This window comes from Ixodes scapularis, unplaced genomic scaffold (assembly GCF_016920785.2).
Source record: "Ixodes scapularis isolate PalLabHiFi unplaced genomic scaffold, ASM1692078v2 PGA_scaffold4__175_contigs__length_147842914, whole genome shotgun sequence".
NCBI lineage: Eukaryota > Metazoa > Arthropoda > Arachnida > Ixodida > Ixodidae > Ixodes > Ixodes scapularis.
Window position 1 is genome coordinate 143015048 of NW_024609879.1, and position 15555 is coordinate 143030602.

The 15555-nt window shown below is 50.1% G+C and overlaps 1 pseudogene; it reads right to left on the reverse strand.

Moving 5' to 3' along the window:
- Nucleotides 1-2340: 2340 nt before the first annotated feature.
- Nucleotides 2341-8354, reverse strand: LOC121837876 (annotated as a pseudogene).
- Between the last annotated feature and the right edge of the window lie 7201 nt (nucleotides 8355-15555).

Genomic DNA, 15555 nt, shown 5'->3' on the forward strand with positions numbered 1-15555 from the left:
GAATAGAAACAGTTTGATCGGAAAGCCAAAACATCAGTTAGCGTTACGGAAAAGGTTTGTTCGTGCAGCTCGCTTGAAAACGAATTGACGTGATATCTATTTAACGGTGTTATGCTGGTATCAGCGTAGCACATCGACACATTACGTCTCGCGCTGCAAGATAGCGCTAACATCTGGAAACTTTGACGGTTTCCCGTGTCAACAAAGGGGCTCAAAAAAATTGTCTTTCATTTATATCTCAATAGCGTGCATGGCCAATAAATAGATCGGTCAAGGTAACGTTCTGCATATGTGCTCGAAGCGAGTTTTCAAACCTTTCAGGAATATTGAAGCATTCTTAGAGAAACTTCGGTTCTGCCGCTCCACAGAGGTCTTAATTAGGTTATTCCCGATATAATTTCGGCTTCTGCCACCCATATCCACGAGATGCCGGGTTTGTCCTAACCGTGCGGTAGGAAGTAGCTCATGCTGCGCATCGATAGTTTTGGTGTGTTGCGCTCCTGTACGCTATGCGCCGTTTAGTTGCTGCGCTCGGAGCATGAAACGCAGAGCGTCGGGGAAGGAGTAAATGAGCGCGGACTTAACGCGCCCATTGCCGCCAACTACGGGGAAGGGCGGTGAAATCCCTTCCCCCCTCCCCCCCCCCCCCCCCCCCCCCCATTGCGAAATTCCGGGCTCCCCCTTTTCTCCCCCCGATAGTTCCTCGGGAATTTAAGTACAGTCACCTCCAGGACCTATGCCTCAATCTTCTGGTATGTGCGCCGTGGCGGGGGCTTGCTCATATCGACAGCTGTCGCCCATGAGTCAGAGCTACGAGGAAAATGAACTGCAAGCTGTTCGCAAACATCACGAAAGATTTTGAGAAACTCATATCCGGGCGAAAAAACAAAGAACGATAAAAAAGTGAAAAACCTGCAGATGGTAGGAAATACGTAGGAACAGCCTCCCTCGGCGACGGCAACCGTTGTGGAGCTCTTGCCAATAAAATGGACAGAGAAAAGCGAAAAAAGTTGTGGTGGCTTAGCTCGGCTATGCCAGGATATACGTAGCGTGAGCTATGCGCAAAAAATGAGAGGCGCTATCAAGCAGCTCCGATGCAGCGTCAGACTTGGCTACTGCGCAACGGAGGCGCACAGCTAGGCACGTGGCGGCGCCAGTGCGTCTGCCGCGGCTATGACGTCACTCCTCTGGAATGCGCAGACCGGCGAGGCGCGCGCGGCGGCGGCGGCGGCTCCGGCGCGCCAGCTGTGCACCGTGTGACGTCACTGCTCCTCGCGCCTGCGCAGCACGGCTCTTTGGGAGCCGCGCGAAACTGCTCAACCTCGGCCAGTGTAGCTCACGCTACGAAAGGAGCTCGAGCGCCTTACAATTGGGGTGTCGGATACAAACAGAAATCAACAGCAAGACGAAGGGGCTGATGAAAAAAAGATAAATGGCCCGCTCACTCGCATAGGCGACAGTAAAGAAATGCCTTATTTGGCGAAAGCGGGGCCAAAGGCCCCTCAAGACATGCCCCCGTTAATTCGTAAAAAAAAGCGCGTCTAAAAAAAAAAAAAAGGAAACGAACATAAACGACAAAAAAAATGTCTACGTGTGCCCGACAATGTGTTGTTGTTCTATGACGACGACAGGCGGAAAAATTTGAAGGCGCCTCTATCGCGACCGAGAGGGCGAACAAAGAAAGAAGCTTCAGCAACCGACGACCTCGGAACCAGAGGCGCCTGGCCGCCGGGTTACCGGGCACCAGCCTGGCTCCAGGGTAGCTTTCTGCTTCGATGTTGTCTCAACTTTACGAAGGTGTGATGAGGAGGGCAAGAAGAGGGCTCTTTTCCTTTTGGTAGTTATTATTTCGACGTCAACCTTCGAAATAACTTCATATGATATTTTGACATCCGTAACACCACTTCTTGAAGACGTGAATATGTTTTCAAGATCATTTTGACGTCCCCCGTCAAAATACTTGCTTCTCTTTATTTTGACATATCAAACTTAGAACTTCGGAGCTTCAGAGTGCAAACTGGGAAGTGATCGAAAGTGGCAGAAGATCAACTATCATTTTGCTTGCAGGCGGCATCGCTGTTAAACATGTATTTTCCGAAAACAGGTGTGTGTATCGGCCTTGTGAGGGCTCATAAGAATAGACAACTTGGGAATCAGAATAACACTGCCTATTAACACCGCGTTGAATTTAAGTTCACTGCTTTGTTTCATTCTGTGTTGTTACTTATAGCCGAAGGTGGAAAGGGGTTAGTGCATGTGGAGGGCAAGTAAAAGGCACGTGGCATTGACGCGTACATAGATAGCTTGTCTGCCTTGATCTGAAATTATGCACCCTCCTTCTCAATGGTTATTCACCGCCGAGCTCAACACCGCTGCATCGTTTGCTGGAAGCACTGGTCGTAACTCAATCGCTCCGTTGGCTGCTTCTGTCGTGTTGTCCTTTGCGGTGGCTAAACCGTTGGTTGCTGAGCTGCTGTAGTTTGTAGAGCCGTGCTGCTTGACACCGTGGATGCCATTTCTTGTGACGAGGCCCAGTTGTCTATAATGGATGGGTAAGGATAACTTCATGGTCAGCAAATAGTCATCGCTGAAAAATTTTCGTTTGGCTAATGGATGTCACCAGGCCTGGGGACGTCGCAAGAACAAGATCAAGGATATTGTTTTCATGTGTAGGTTTGTTGACGACTTGGCTGAGATTATGGTTTAAGCATAGATCAAGAAAATACCTGGCTTCAGTGATTCCACTAGTTGTTTGTTAGACTAGGCCAATGTATGTTAGGAAAGTTAAAGTCGCCAAAGACTAAGCTTAATGATCTTGGGTACCGTTCATTGATTTCAAGCAGCAGAGAATGAAGCTCGTTGCAAAACATGCCGCTATAATTCCGAGATCGGCAGCAAACACCGAGAATATATTTTTCGTGCAGGACGATGTAACACAAACTAAAGTAGCCTCGATATTGGAGCTGATAGTAATATGAAAAGAAGAAACGCAAGTTTTTACCGCTATTACCGCACCACCTCCTCTCTGTGCGGACCGATCGCATCGGAAAATATTAAACATTATGTTAGGGGGGAAATTTCGCTGTCACTTGTGACAGCTAGATGATGGACATAGAAGAAGAAGAAACCAGGCAGAGCAGGGATAGAAGAAGAAGAAAAGGGGGAATCATAGAAATGACGGATCGAGTAAAGCACTATTTTGTAAGCTATCTCGAATTGTATTTGTAGAACGTTACATTTTGGCGCAGTCGACAGGATCCCATCATGTGGATCACCCTCACTATAAAAGATGATGCCGGAGAAGACCTCGTCTTCTCATCTTGCCAGCCTCAAGACGAGGAGACATTTCCATTACCACCTCGTATCACTACTCGGGAGTTGATTCAACTCGTTTCTGACAAGACAGGACTGGACGTCAGTGCCATCCTACAGAAAAGGACTGTCAAGGTCAACGTAAAGATAGCAGATTTTCAGACCTTTATCATAGAGCCCATGGAGGAGGGCCCGTTGAATCCTCAAGACGGCTTCCGCTTCCATGCCGGTCCTCAAGGCGGCTCTCAAACCGGAACCCAAGGCGAGTTCCAATCCAACTTTCAAAGCGATTTCCAATTGGGAACTCAAGTTGACTCACAGGCCTGTCCCCAAGGCAATAACCAGGCCTATCCCCAAAACAACTTTGTCGGTTTCGAAAGCCTTCAGCGTGCTGTTGTCACTAACCCTGAGGACCCAAATTACCTTGTCCACCAGATCCTCCTTGCACAACAACAACAAATAATGCAAAACCAACAACTGCTTCAAGCCATCGTCGGACTTTCACGAAACCAGGAAGCTCCACGCTTTCGAATGGTAAAGCCGGACCCGTTTGATGGTCACACAACAAACTCAGAAGCTTGGTTGTCATTTTATGAATACGCTAGTGAGAAGAATGGCTGGCGTTCCGACGATGACAAAGTAAAAAATCTGCGACTTTTTCTCACCGGAATGGCGAAAAAGTGGTATGAGCTCCACTTAACGGACCATCTCAACGATCCCTGGGAACAGTGGAAAAGAAGTTTTCATTCGGCATTTCAAGAGAATCCCGTGGAGAAGTGTGATAAAGCTATATTCTACAAGTACAAAGCAGGAAGTGTCATGGAATATGTCTATGAAAAACGACGATTGCTCCAGATGGCAGACTACTCCCTACCAGACACATCTGTAGTCCCGCTGGCTATTCACGGACTTCCGAAAGAGCTGCAAAAACAGGTCCAAGTAAAAGGTCCCAAAACTGTGGAGGGCCTTCTGGACTGTTTTCAACATCTCTGCTTAGATGCGTGGCCCCGAGCAGCGCAGAAGCCTGCTGAAGCAACTCCTCAGTCGCACAGATATGGAAGTCCTGGACAAAAGCCTTCGCATTGGAATCCACAAGCTGTGGTACAGAAGCAGTCAGCGACTCACCTAGCAACATTTGAGGACCGTGAAATGGCTGAAGTCCAGACAAACACAAAAAACTGATAAAGGAGGATGTACAGTCCCACCCCTCGACAACAATGGAGACTGTCTTTTTGTCCCAATCAACACTCTTGTATATAAATGTAAATGTGAATGGAAGAACTTTAAAAGCTCTCGTCGACAGCGGAGCGTCTGTAACTATAGTTAACCAAGAGGTCGTCGATCGTGAAAGAACTTTTGAAGGTCGTACAATCGAGGTTCAAGGCTACGACGGAAGAAAGAAAATACACTCCAAATAGATTCACCTGACCATTCAATATGAATCCCAACAAGTCCAGACCGAAGCTCTAGTAATTAATGGATTAAATTATGACTTGCTACTGTCTCGGCCGGATATGAAGAGAATGCACATCAACATATACTGGGATGATACGGTCCAAGTATCTGACACAAACCTTGCCAGTGCAAAGAGTAAGGTAGAATATGTGGAATCGGTTGATGATATACTCATTAACTACCCAGAAATAATACCTGTGGGCAAATACCCACCCGCAACCACTTGTTTCGAAGTACCATTCGAGTTGGCGGATACCACCATTGTCAGACGGAAGCCATACAGCATGTCTTTAGAAAAGAAACGTTGGCTAAAGAGGGAACTAGAAGACATGCTGGATGCCAAAATCCTTCGACCATCTGTCTCTTCTTTTGCATCACCAATAACCATCGTGCCGAAGGAAGATGGATCACTACGGCTATGTACCGATTATCGCATGATTAACCGTCAAACCGAACTTTTTCCTTTTCCAATGCCCAGAATTGACAACATCATCGATGAGACAGGAGGATGCACAGTATTTTCTAGGATTGACCTGTGTAAAGGATTTTTACAAGTTCCTTTAAGGGAAGAGTACAAGAAATATACTGCATTCGTAACACCATTTGCAGTATACGAGTACAACAGACTTCCCTTTGGCTGGAAGAATTCACCAGCCTGGTTCCAAAAGATGATGAACGAACTACTAAGCCCATTTCTAGGAAAGTTCTGTAACGTCTATATCGACGACATAATTGTATATTCAAAGAGTCAAGAAGATCACGGTCGACATCTGGCATCCGTGCTGGAAGCTTTGAAAGGGGCACATCTTAAGATCAATGTAAAAAAGAGTGAATTCTTCCAAGGAAAGGTTGTATTTCTTGGGCGGAACTTTGACGGAAGGTCTAAAACTACCAAGCAAGAATCCGTTGCTCGGATCTCCAGCCTCCGAAAGCCCTTTGACGTCCATTCGCTTAGAGTGTTTCTTGGGCTTGCCGGACATTTTAGGCCTTTCATCCAGGATTTTGCAAAGAAGACAAGGTGCCTTACGCGACTAACGCAGCATGATGTACCATTCGAATGGTCCAACGAGTGTGAAGAATCGTACCAGCATCTAGTGCGAGCGATTTCTTCTGATCCTGTATTGATTTTACCCGATTTTGACCTGCCTTTTGAACTGAACACGGATGCATCCCACTATGGTACAGGTGCTGTTCTGTATCAACGTAATCCGACAAAGCCAACATCCCAACAGCTCTCTGTCATAGGGTATCACTCATATACTTTTGCTAAGCCTGAAGTAAATTACACCACAACAGAAAAAGAAGCCCTGGCTGTTCTTAAGGCCGTGCGATACTTTCGCTCGTACCTCGAGGGCCACAAGTTCAAGCTCTTCACGGATCACCAAGCATTAACGTTCCTCCTATGCATGACTGAACCGAAAGGAAAAACAGCTAGGTGGATAAACGAACTCCAACAATTCGAGTTTGAAGTATTTCATCGGCCAGGAGTTCACCTTAAAGATGCAGATGCATTGTCTCGTCTGTCGATTTCCGAGATGAGGCATGATACGGAGGAGGTCTTCTATACTCGACTGTGGGAGGGAACCGAAGATCTAACTTTCAGCGATGGCAAGTTTCAAGTTCCAGTCACGGCTGTGAGTTACATTCTCAGGCTATACCATGATGGTCCAGAATCAGGCGGCCATGATGGATTTTGGAAGACGTATAGTAAACTGGCTCACCGATTCTGCTGGCCTGGAATGAAGCAAGATATCTACCAGTATGTGCGTTCGTGTCACGAATGCCAGATGAACAAAGCCAAGCAAAAGCAACGATTCAATGAGATGACTTTGCCAATTCACTCGGATGTCCCATTCGAAGTAGTTCATCTGGATTTCGCCGAATTAAGAAAGAAGGGTGATGGAGTGGCTAGAACCCAAGCTTTTCTTATAGCCATAGACGAGTGTACGCGCATCGCTGCCTCAAGAGCAGGAAAAGAAGACGCAAAGAGCGTCATTTCAATGCTAGAAAGGGACATGTTTAAGAACACCAAGGTGATTGTTTCGGACAATGGTCCTGCGTTCCGGAGTAAAAAACTGGAGCAATGGGCAAGATCCAGGGGAATCGAACTGCGCTTTGCTGCCCCATATCACCCGGAAGCGAATGGCCTCGCAGAACGACTGATTCGAGACTTGAAGCAGTACTTGTTTATGTACCCAAACTTCGTCGGCGGTTGGAAGTGTGCCCTTGAGGCAGCAGTGGCCCATCATAACCGCTCACACACTACAGCCCTAGGCTGTAGTCCCAACCACGCGGCCTTCGGACTTGCACCTTACTTGCCGGCAGATGTACAACTTGGCATCAAAGATGATCTAGTGCTGACAGAAGAAAAGAAGACCTATAAACAGCAAGAGCTCTATAGGAAAAGAATGAAGAAAACTTTGACAAAAGATTTCGTTCAGTCCCTAACATTCAAGTGGGCGATTTCGTCATTGTTAGGAAAGGCATCCATGGAACACACACAAAGTTTTCCGGGCCCTACCAAGTGACGAAAACAGCTACCACGCAAGGTATCCTAAAAGTCATATGGTATACCACTTCAACAAATGTCACTGAATGCGCCACCATCGGAAATGTGTTTCCATATCATCCCAGGAGGAATGAGTAAAAAAGGTTGGTATAATGTGACAGCTAGATGATGGACATAGAAGAAGAAGAAACCAGGCAGAGCAGGGATAGAAGACGAAGAAAAGGGGGAATCATAGAAATGGCGGATCGAGTAAAGCACTATTTTGTAAGCTATCTCGAATTGTATTTGTAGAACGTTACATCACTTATCTCAGGCTTTAGTCACGTTTCTGTAACAATGACAACGTCAGAATTATTATCTTGAATAAAGCTACTCACCTCCTCACGTTTGGGAAGGAGGCTACGGATATTAGTGAACGTGACCGTATGGTTCAAAGTCTTTATACATCCCGTAGTGACGGGCAACGGTGACCGATCAGAGAGAGGTTCTCGCTGCTATCTAGGAATCTCTGTGACAGAGTTGGCCGCAGGGTCCTACTGGAAACACCTGTCATTGACGTACAGTTTGTCAAAGCGAATTTCGAACAGGGAGTTCAGTGATCTACCATAATCAAAGGGTTTAGTGCGAGCCTTGCGCACTGGAAGCGAAAAGTCCTCACGCACCACGTACTGAGTTTCCTTTAGTTTGCCTCAAGAGAACAAAACGTTCTGCTTGACTGTGAAGCGCAAGAATCTCACGATGATCGGTCGGTTTTGTTAGCCAAGAACTTTCCTTGCCGGTTGGAGCGTTCAAGGTTATGGGGGCTTTTCTCGACGCCCATGCTTTGTGCACAAAGCCGGATCATCTTTTCCTCCGACTGGGTCCATGTTTCGGTCTGCGAGTCCGGGATGCCAATAAACAGCAGATATGACCTCCGCAGTCTTTTTTCAGCGTCGTCGCATCGCGAATTCACCTTGCAAAGTTCCAACACAATACCACCAGAGACCTCATGGTCAAAAACATCGGGGACGGGAGAGGCCTTCACTGCGGCTAGCTGGGCCTCGAGAGCTTCCACTATATCAGAAAGTTCACCTGACATTTTCGTTGGTGGTTTCTTGAACGCTTGAACCCCCCCCCCCCCCCCCCCCCCCCCCCCCAAGCTCGGCAAGCACATCGATCTGGCTCTTTTCAATCTTGGCTAACGCTCCGTCGACAGGGCAAGGTGACAATGGCCGAAACGGGAAGGTTGTTTCGGGACAGGGCGATATGAAAAAAGATGAAACAAGAAGGTCGTTTTGAGCCGGGTCAAAACGGGAAGGTACAAACGGGAAGGTTGAAACGGAAACCAGCCAACAAAGTTATATAGCATATATCTCCGGGCAATAGAGAGAAGGTTCCAAAGAATCCGGGGGTTTGTGGTGCGGTTCTAGTCCCGGGTATGCATCTCTTGGGTTTCGACGCCTTTTCGGCCTGGGGCTCCAGCATCATCTACGAGCGCTGCTTCTAGGGATTAACCATCCTCATAACTGCCTGTATGGCGCCGTCATTACGGCTTTGAGGAATGCTCTTGAAGTTATAAATTTGCCATCTCGAGTCTGTTGCGGACTTGACACATGTGGTTGTGAACCTCCAACCGAACTTTCGGTAGGGGAACACATACAGGCTTCCGAGAGAGTTCCAGAAAATCGTCTGACGTTTCACTGAGGATGGGAAGATTAGGCTTTCAAAAAACCCGTGCACGGGCTAGAGGGACTGGTTTTGAAACATCTAACTGATAAAAACAGCTTTAGGCAACATTGGCCAAATGAGAAAATCCGAGTTAATAAGCGAGTTTACGCAACAGAGAAGGATATGGGGGGAGGGGGGGGGGTGGAGAGGGGGGGGGGAGGGTAGCACAAATGAAATTCAGCACTGGAAACGTACAGATTGTTCGAGACTGATATTCGCTACAGGAATATATTTAGTACAATTGATTGGTGCTATCTTTCTTGTTTGAGGTCTGGATTGAAGTGTTGTGAACTGACATGAACGGAGCTAAATATCACGATATAGGCACAGTTTTTAAAGCGTATAGGAAGAAGGATAAAGCGGCTGAGCACTTCACAGTCTAGTGTAAACCCGGTGTCTGTCGAAGCGCGACCTATTGCTAAATTACCCAAGCATCAGAAGAATACAGGGATTGGTGTTCCACGCGACACACGCGCACGCCTTCCTAGTATAAGAGATTCGATGTAAAACACCAAAATAAAGTATTGACGAACGCGCGTGCAAGATGCCATTTGTTTACAGCATTTACTTTAGAAGAGTTACTACTGCTGAGGTCAGCACGTGTGGCGCGTGGAACACCAATCCCTGCATTCTCCTTGATGCTTGCGTAATTTAGCGATAGGTCTATTTAGTGAAAGCGCTGGGATCTACGGAGGGGGTAGAAAAAAAAAAGACGTTGGAAATGGGGAGATAACCAAGCATAGGTTACCTGACTGGCGCCTTAAACAAAAATATGATGAATAATTTTAATATTTATTTTCAGACGATCTCCAGGGTTGAAAGGTGCGGAAGGTTCACCCACCCAGTCGCGAAGAGGTGCTTGCGTCTGACATTCGAGCAGTTTTAATAAATCGCACTCATAAAAAGCTTATCTATAATAACAGCTGTCATTAAAAACACTGGCTAGATGCCGCAAATCGCATCACGCTACACGTTCCCTACTAATGTATTCATTCATCTATCTAGCTGAGGAAGAAGACATAACTGCGAAAGGGATCGCGAAGTTCAACCTGCCAATTTTAGTGCTGTGTTACCATGGGTAATGAGCACGGAGAGTTGCAATAAAAATACTCATTCTGCTCCCCCAAATAAAAATAAATAATTAAATAAATAAATTTAAGACTAAAATCGATCGTAAAAATCTTCGACTTGAAGTGTTTGCACTATAAACTGTCAAATACTTATTTTATTGATCCCATATACTTACGAAATTATTAGGTCTAGAACTTCCAGAACAACCTAAAATATCAGAGACAAAGCGAATTTTGCCGGTGGTGGAGCGACAGCTGTCGGAAAGAGATCAAACGACGGGGTTGTTTGCGCAGGTTATTCAGAGATGACGCCACCACTGCCGAGAAGCGACTAGGAGCACTCAACCAACCATCAGTTGATTTCAATCGTGTGCCAATGAGGGAGCGAGTGACTCTGTCAAATAAATATAAGTACGACCGCACTAAAACCTATAAGGGTCGCGCTCCTCTCAGTTCGTGTTCTTTTGGGAGATTCTTGTCAGAATTAAGCTCTCAGTTTGAGCCTCCAAGCATATTGAATACGACCCGATACATATTAATAATCCAAGACGCCAAGCCCTTCTTTACAAATCATTTGACCTCGTTAACAACGTTTTCTTATTCTTTTTTTTAGTGTGTGTGCGTGCGCCTGCGAGCGCGCATCGCGTGCTTTCGCGGTGTGGCTGGTAGAGTTTGTTTATTGGAACGTTTTTCTTTGTTAACGTGTTTTCTTACTTGGCACGCTGCCGTGCGACAAATTAGCTTGAAAGAGAAAGCACAGGTAGTCCTTTGGTGCACGGAGGCGAGTATTTCGATGGAGATAGTGATAAAAAGCCGGGCCGCTTTGCTCCGCAGGTCACTCTCTCAGCCTATCATGATAAAGTGAGTGCCAAGATTCGGGGAAGATGGTAACTTCGAGGACAGGCCCCAGCACCGTGCAGTGAGTGAAGTGCTCGAAAGTAAAAGAAAAAAAAATTATTCCCCGCCTTTGAGATGGGGCTTCACATATCCGTCGGTTGGGCAGCCCGCCGACTGGCGCCTGCCGGAACTTCTGAACGTTTCAAGACTACGAGAACATTGGCTTATCCTGCTTCACAAATTTTGGCGATGTTCTTTTTCGTTTTTCTGCCATTAACACGAACTTTATGAACACCCCTGGTACCCTAAAAGGCTTAATCTCTTTAGGTCGTGTTACAGGGCATTTGACAATTTTAGAGCGCAGCTCTTAGGGGCCCGTTCCCGGCTTGAGCGGCGTCGCCGTCGCCGTCGCCGTCGGCGTAACCAAGGTCATCCCAAGGTCACGTGACCCCCAAGGTCACGTGACCCCCAAGGTCACGTGACCCCTCCAGGTCACGTGACCCCTCCCAAGGTCATCTCAAGGTCACGTGACCCCACGTGACTCCCAAGGTCACGTGACCCCTCGAGGTCACGTGACCCCTCCCAAGGTCCTCAAGGTCACGTGACCCCAAGACCCCACGTGACCCTTTGAAGGTCACGTGACCCCCAAGTCACGTGACCCCTCTGAGGTCACGTGGTCTCCTCCCCAAGGTCACGTGACCCCCAAGGTCACGTGACCCCTCCCAAAGTCATCTCAAGGTCACGTGACCCCAAGGTGACCCCCACGTGACCCCCAGGTCACGTGACCCCTCTGAGGTCACGTGACCCCTCTGAGGTCACGTGACCCCTCTGAGGTCACGTGACCCCCCGAGGTCACGTGACCCCCTCCCCGAAGTCACGTGACACCCCACCCCCCGAGGTCACGTGACCGCCCCCCCGGAGCATATTAAAGAATGAGGGGAGGAGGAGGGGTCTACCCTCCCCTCAGTACCCTTCACTCCTCCTCCTCAAGAGCTGCGCTCCAATTCGGCGTTACAGGGATTTGTAAACGGCTTTCACTTTTTGTTAGAAACTTAATATGTTTGAAAATGGTAGAAACATGTGCATCCTTTCTGGTTTTAGTTATATTGCCGCGCGCCAAGTAGGCAGCGCGGCCGTAGCCTAACGGTTATCGCGCTTGCCTCCCACGCGAAGGGCCAGGGTTCGATTCCTGGCCGCGGCTATGTATTTTTGTTAACACTGTGATGCGATGTTCTGGTGAAATTGAGAACCGCCTAGCTGATTCGAGGTCAGAATGTTCTACGTGTCGAACCTTCTACGTCGAATGCTCCAGAAGCCAACGTGTGTACAAAAGCGGCTCCGCGGGCAAGCCGGAGTCAGTTTCGCCCTAGCGTTCGACTCTGCTGCTACGCCGACTTCGACGCCGGCGACGCTCTGTTATTATCTTTTGTTCCCTTTTATTTTTGGCACAAGTTCGCCACATTAAACGTTTATTTATTCCTGTTTCTTTCTTGTTTATTAGTCACCACCCGTGACATTTTGGTGGAGGTGCTGGGTACCGCATGCCCGTACAGCGTTCCCCTCCCAGGGCCCGCAGTGCAAGCCCGATTCCAAGCCCTGTGACAAGACCACTCAACGCGGAACCTGAAACTCGGACCAGTCGCCGCACCCAAAGTCTACACCCGGAATACGGACTTCTGCCACCTAGGACCAGGCAGCCTACGAGGCCGACGATGGACGACCAGCAATCGCAGTCCCCGACCGCCGCCGCCGTCGTCTACCTGCCTGTTGCCCAGCGAACCCCGACGACCTTCCATGGCGAGACCCACGAAGACGTAGAGGACTGGCTCCTGCACTACGAACGTGTAGCACGCCATAATGGATGGACCACTGAGCAGCGCCTCCAAAACCTCTACTTCTCCTTGGAGGGTACCGCGAGGCAGTGGTTCGAGAACCACGAGGCGTCGCTTACGTCGTGGGACACCTGTATCGCTGGCCTGAAGGAGACATTCACGAACCAGACACGACGACAGCGAGCGGAAGACCTCCTTCAAGTACGAACTCAAGGGCCCAACGAAACGGTCACCATCTTCGTTGAAGACGTCCTCCGCCTGAGCAGCCGCGCCGACCCTCAGTCCACCGAGGAAAAGAAGCTGCGTATCCTGATGCGCGGCGTGAAGGACGAAATTTTTGGTGGCCTCGTACGCAACCCACCGACGACGATTCAAGAATTTGTAACCGAGGCGACGAACATTGAGCGTGCACTGCAAGCCCGAGCCAGCCACTACCAGAGGCTACCCGGCGTTAGCGCGGTTCCGCCGTCCGCTTGCGACCTTGGCTCCAGCATCTCCAGCATTCGCGAGATCACCCGGGACGTCGTCCGGGAGGAAATTAAGAAGCTCCTGCCTGCTACCCACCAGCCGGCTTCGGTGTCAATAGCCGAAGTTGTCCGCGACGAGGTTCAGCGGGCAATTCAACTGGAGGCTCCTGCCAACGTAGCTGCACCCGAGGAGCCCACCGTGACCTACGCCCCAGTGGCCCGACGGCCACCGCCTCCTCCTCGCGCCTATGTCGCGCCGCCCCGACGCCAGTCTCCTGCGCCGCAGCACGACCGACGCCGCGACGACCAGCCCCATTACGCCAGCCAGGAGCCCCGTGTACCCCGGAAGACCGATGTGTGGCGAACGGCCGACCGACGCCCGCTCTGCTACCACTGCGGGGAAGCTGACCATGTGTACCGCCGATGCCCATACCGACGACTCGGGCTGCGCGGATTCCACCCAAGCGACCCGCGCCCCCGGTATGGTGAACGCCCTCGGGAGATCGACGAGTACCTGCGACGACCCCAGTCCCCCGAGCCTGCGTCCCGCCGAGAGTTCCGGTCGCCATCGCCCCGACGTCCAGCTTCGCCGATGCACCGACCCCGACGTGAAAGCCTGTCACCCCTCGCTCCTCACCGGGGAAACTAGGCGCGGCAACCCCTGGAGGTGGAGTTGCCGAAGACAACCGACGTAAAGAGCCTCCAAGAACGACGGAGCGCTCCCACTCTCCCGACCCCACGCATCACAACGACGCTCCTGCATCGGTGTCCAACAACCTGAACGTTGTGATCGACGGCCTCGACGCATCGGCACTCGTGGACACCGGAGCAGACTACTCAGTCTTGAGTGGGAGGCTCTCCCGCCGCCTTCGAAAAGTCATGACGCCGTGGGAAGGACCCCAGATACGAACCGCCGGAGGACATCTCATCACGCCAGTCGGGAGATGCACTGCTCGCGTCGAAATCCACGGTGAAACGTGCCCTGTCAAGTTCGTCGTTCTGCAAGACTGTTCGAGGGACGTTATCCTCGGAATGGACTTTCTCTGCGAGTATGGCGCCGTCATCGACCTCGGAACAAACCGGCTGACGCTACGAAAACCTGCTCCACCAGCGGAGGAACCCCAAGCGACGTCACCCACGGTCCAAGTCCTCGCAAACCACGTAAACCTACCACCGCGGTCGAGTGTTTTCGTACTTGTCGGGATCGATGAAGCTTCCTGTGGCGAAGTTCTTCTCGAGGGAAGCCTCCAATTGCTCCTGGGAAGAGGCATAGGCGTCGCAAGGGGAGTAGCTGAACTTCAGGATGGGCGGACTGCGGCCCTCGTGACGAACTTCCGAAACGAAACGCAACACCTCACGAAAGGTGCAGCCGTGGGCCACGTCGAGAAACTCCGAAACCCCGCCGAAATCACCGCGATTACTGACGAATCCTCGCCGCCCCAGCAAGACAGTACGTCGCCAGCGCAGCTCGACATTGACCCTAAGCTTCCGGACCCGAAACGACGTCAGCTGTTTAACCTTCTCGCCGAATACCGCGACTGCTTTGCGACGTCGTCGAAGGTGCGCCAAACCGCCGTTGCGAAGCACCGCATCGTTACCGAGGACGACGCGCGCCCTGTGCATCGATCGCCGTACAGAGTCTCCGCTAAGGAAAGGGAGGTGATCCATCAGCAAGTTCAAGAGATGCTGAATGACGACATAATCCAACCTTCAAGCAGTCCATGGGCCTCTCCAGTCGTGCTGGTTAAGAAGAAGGACGGAACTCTTCGGTTCTGCGTGGACTACCGGCAGCTCAACACGGTTACGAAGAAAGACGTCTACCCACTCCCCCGCATCGACGACACTCTAGACCGGCTGCGCCACTCTCGATACTTTTCATCGATGGTACTGAAGAGCGGCTACTGGCAAATCGAGGTCGACGAACGGGACCGAGAGAAGACAGCCTTCGTCACGCCGGATGGACTGTACGAGTTCAAGGTGATGCCCTTCGGACTATGCACGGCGCCAGAAACTTTCCAGCGCGTCATGGACACCGTACTGGCAGGGCTGAAGTGGCAGAGTTGTCTCGTCTACCTTGACGACATCGTAGTATTTTCAGCTGACTTCGACGAGCACTTGAGACGACTCCGAGCTGTTCTTCAAGCCATTCAGACCGCTGGACTCACACTCAAGCCGTCAAAGTGCCGGTTCTCTTGTGACGAACTGAAGTTCCTTGGCCACGTGGTTAGTAACGAAGGCGTCCGCCCAGACCCCGAGAAGACTCGCGCCGTCGCGGCATTTCCAGCGCCGACAGATAAGAAGGCCGTGCGAAGATTCCTTGGACTTTGTGCCTATTATCGACGCTTCGTTCGGGATTTCGCAAGGAT